This window comes from Limulus polyphemus, unplaced genomic scaffold (genome assembly GCF_000517525.1).
Source record: "Limulus polyphemus unplaced genomic scaffold, Limulus_polyphemus-2.1.2 Scaffold1965, whole genome shotgun sequence".
Taxonomy (NCBI): Eukaryota; Metazoa; Arthropoda; class Merostomata; order Xiphosura; family Limulidae; genus Limulus; species Limulus polyphemus.
Window position 1 is genome coordinate 178,771 of NW_013667575.1, and position 4,651 is coordinate 183,421.

At 31.8% G+C, this 4,651-nt stretch overlaps 1 long non-coding RNA gene across 1 annotated transcript; it reads left to right on the forward strand.

Moving 5' to 3' along the window:
• Nucleotides 1–1,162: 1,162 nt before the first annotated feature.
• Nucleotides 1,163–3,495, forward strand: LOC111087288. Its single transcript, XR_002611994.1, has 3 exons — nt 1,163–1,338; nt 2,953–3,049; nt 3,443–3,495. It is a non-coding gene; the product is annotated as an uncharacterized LOC111087288 (long non-coding RNA).
• Nucleotides 3,496–4,651: the final 1,156 nt, after the last annotated feature.

The following is a 4,651-nucleotide window of genomic DNA, read 5'->3' on the forward strand; positions in this document are numbered from 1 at the left end:
ACCTGGTATATACAGAAACAGCTCTACACAACAACTGTACTGTTGATATAAGAAATTAGTGAACAATCATATACAACAAGTTTATTGTTGATATAAAGAAGTTAGTGAACAGTCATAGAAAACAAATTTACTGCAGTGTAAAGAATATATTGAACGGCCATAGACAACAATTTTATTTTGATGTAATGACGTTAGTTGTGACGGATTTATTATTATACATATATTTTAATATCGATGTTTGTTTAAGTTAAATTTATATTTATAAATGTACATAATGTATACTGTTAAATATGTATTGCGAAACTGCTGCCTATTCTCCAAAGTTGTAGAAGATTCTCGAGTGTAAAAATCAACAATATATGTGTATACGTAAACGCTAATGTAGCTTTGTATTGTTACGTAATCTGAATTTTCGAGAAACTCTCCACACGCATATATATATATATAAATAACCAACGCGACGCACCTTAAAAAATATATATTATTGGTTTGCTATAGTTGGTGTGCTATAAACTCCGGAAGCTATAACTGGGATTGTTATAACGCTTATTAATCAGAACACTTGAAATATTTGACCAGGAACGTTTATAAATTTCGAACGTTACAAACGATTTAACTTCAGTGGATTCACATGTTGATAACCACAAACCTCCATTATGCGTGACAAGGCCTGACTATTTATAATGTTAGCAGAACACGTGTGTCCAAGAAATCCATATAACACAAAATACGTTACACTATAACCCGAGCGCTGTCAAAAGGTGGATCTTTCTTCTCCAGGGTCAAACTGGCCTAACTATTGTTTGAACTGTTAAACTGAGAAATAACGTCCAAATCAACATAAATCGTCACACATTTTAACCAAGTCTTTGCATATTATTTAATGAAAGTTACTTCTAATTCTTAAAGTCCTTAAAAACACTTAATAATCACAGAATAATTAAATTTGTATCAGTACTTGAACACTAAGATCTTGTGAGATTTGGGTCCACCTCTTGTTGCTAACTTTTCTTAAAATGATTTTCATTGGTTCTTTTTTAAACCTAAATTCTCATTGGTTCAGTAGCTGGACGGACGGCCTCAAAATAAGGATAAAAAGCCTCGGCTCCACTCGGCTGTTTCCGAATTGTATGGAATAGTTGTGCCGAGATGCATATAGAAAAGTCATACTTCGTTATATAAAGGTTAAAGTGATTAAGTTCTCTTATTTTAGATGAGTTTGCTTCATAATTCTTCTGTTAGTCTGTTGCGTTGTTTATTGCTTTGGTTCTTAGTTGGCACAATGTTCGGAACAGTAACGATCACCCTTTTCTCAATACTCTTCACAATCTGGATCCTGTAAGTATATTTAAAGCAGTATTTTAATGACATTTGCAAAACAGAATCCTTGAAACATTAAAATATATGTCCACATAGGATCACATATACTAACAGAAAAATGCGGGAACGGTTTAATGTGTTCTGTTTGTAAATAATCATGTTTTATTCTGTGCTCTTTCTCACAAAATATGAAATATTGTACTATAAATTCTAATGATAAACTGAACATAACAACCTTGAAGCTGAATAAAAATCTTAGTATAAATTTTGTTAATAAGTGAGAATGGAACGGGATGTCCTAAATACGTATACGACGTGAAGGAGCGGTTTGTTTGTCTCCTAAATACGTATACGACGTGAAGGAGCGGTTTGTTTGTCTCCTAAATACGTATACGACGTGAAGGAGCGGTTTGTTTGTCTCAAGCTTTCAATGTTAATTTGGTAATGTTGTATTATATAAGCAATGTATTGAAATAAATTAATATTGTAGAACAATACGTTACCACACTCTAAACAAACGTATTAAGACAATTATGAGAGTGTTGTATTTTGAGGTTTTAAATGATTTCCACAAAATGTGTCAGTTAGGTCCACTTTATAACCGAAAGACTGACAGGATTATTTTTGAAGCTGACTATACTGACTTAGGTTTATTCCAAAAAATAAAAAACACTGGACAGAACGTATAATACAAAATGAGCATGGTTTTATTATAAAATCACGATCACAACACTACTGGACTGTTGAATTAATATAGTTATTCTCCCCTAGAGATATCACTATAATATACATGCATATTCTTCCGAATGCAAAAAGGTTTGAAAATTTGCATATCCTTTAAACATTTCAAAACTTTTCCGTAAAACTCATTTCACCTTCTAAAGTAGAAAAGTTAATTACTATAATTCCTATAATTCTGTCCTCCCTGGGCTAGGGAAACCCTAAGGTTGGCATACTGGACTGTGATTCCGAGGGTATCCTGTTGTCACAAATAATCATCCTTCCCACTTTGAAACCGTGAGTCTAATTAGAATAACCAAGAGTTGGCGGTGGATACTGTGTTCTATCTTCCTTCACTGTAATCTATCACTTCAAAATTAGGGAAGGCTAGTAGTGCAGATAGTTCCTGTGTAGTCTTGTGCGAATATCTGAAATAAAACAGTTTTCCCACTCTCACTACTTCCTTCTATGTAAATTAAATGTAAGTAGAAAATCACTGTTAATTTCTACATGTATATTTTGGGTGAATGATGTTGTTAACTTCTACGTGTATATTTTGGGTGAATGATGTTGTTGATTTATATATGTATACTTTGGGTGAAGGGTGCTGTTTACTTCAACATGTATATTTTAGGTGAAGGATGTTAACTTTTTTCATGTTTATTTTGGGTGAAAAGTGATTTTAATGTATACCTCTGGGTGCAGGCTCTCTTGACTTCAAAACGTATTCTTTAGGTGAAGGTTCCTGGTAACTTCTACATGCATATTTTGGGTGAAAGGAGTTGTTAACTTTCTCGTGTTTATTTTAATTAAGCGCTTTTTTTCTCAGTTCATTACAATTATATTTCTTTTCCTAATTTAACACCGTTCAGAATGATAATGCATAAAACTGTTTTATTTTCTAAATATCAGAAAAAGGAGGAAGCATTTCAGCAGTTTTTTGAAGCTGGGAATTCCAGGACCGAAACCTGATTTGTTGTCTGGTAACATGTGAGAAATGTACTGGAAGGTATGATTTGTTGTTCTTTAATTAAAATAAAATTCAAATGTTTAAACTGATACTTTTCGTTTCTCTGAATCTCACCTTGAAAACATTACAGTCTTGTTCTTCTCTTCTTTTTTGGATAAGCTTATAATGATTTTTATTTAAATATTTAATGCATTAATCTATGCTTGTGGATGTTAAACATAAAATTCATTTCTTTTATCAATATTAAACATAAAATTCGTTTCATTAATAAGTGTTATAGATATATGTTTTCTACTCTATGAAAGTTACGGTTTAAAGGCCTAAAGCAGACGAAATATTGAAAACCAATAGGCCTAACAATTGTTATAAACCCAGACGAACTGCAGTGATATAAAACATTAACCATTAATATCTTTTATCATATAAACATAGGATGCCCTTCCTTGTCTTCAAGATTGGATAGATCAATATGGAAAGGTTTTTATGTAAGTGATACATAATTCTTATATGATATATGATTGTACGAGTATGACACTTGTTATCAGTAAACTAGTTAGTTCTCAAATTGAAAAATAATATAAAAAACAAATCATAAAGACCAATGCTGCTGTTTGTGTCCAGTTTTAAGGTACTTTCTCTACAGTTAATAGAGAATGTGTTAAACATATACGTGGCTGATTTCGTAACTAGACAGTGGGTTCCAGCGTATATGTAATTAGGTCACCTACTGTCGTAGTTAGACGACAGTTCTCATCATATACTTGATTACGTCATCTAGTTTTGAAGTTAAACGATGTTTCCTGATATGTACGAGGTATCTTCTCAACACTTCGTAAAACTAACAAGGTCACTGAGTTTTATTAATTAGCATTACACGAACTACCCTTGAATTTCTTAACATAGAATTCACTCGCTATTCAAACGTTTCAACGCTGTATGAAATTAATAAGGTCACTGGGTTCTTGTCTTTATATTAATTACCATTACAACAACTACCCATAATTTCCTTATCTTACAATATTCTCGCTGTTCTACCTTCTCAGAGCTGGGTAAATTAATATTAGTTAAACTAACTACTTTAGTGAATTATGTTAATTAACATTCGGTTATACTGGGCAAGTCACTGAGCTTTATTAATTAAGATTTAATTAAATTAACCAACTACATTGATTTAATTAATTAACAGGTTTACTAAACTAACGAGCACGTAAGGTATTATTAAATAAACACCCAGCCAAACTAATCGGGTAATAGTTTGGTCAATTTGAAGTTTAATGGAACTCTATATTAACCCTAGCCAGTAATCTGATTTATATTAACGCATTTCTTACTTAACCTTGTTTTAACTATATGTTAAATAAACTTATCATTCTACAGGGCTATATTAACTCTGTTTTTAAGCTAATCAGATCTTTGACATTTGGATTACTTAATTACATTTTTTGGTAAATTAGTTAATATTTTTAGCAATACTAAAAAACAAAAACAGTATATTATTTACACAGTACAATGTTTCACCTGGTTAAGAAGTCCTGACATCATCATCAGGTACAGAAACTACAATCTGTAAATTAGTAACCTCGGGACCAGAAGAAACTAGTGGATGTATACATGGGTATTTGTTTGGTTGGTAAAGCAACC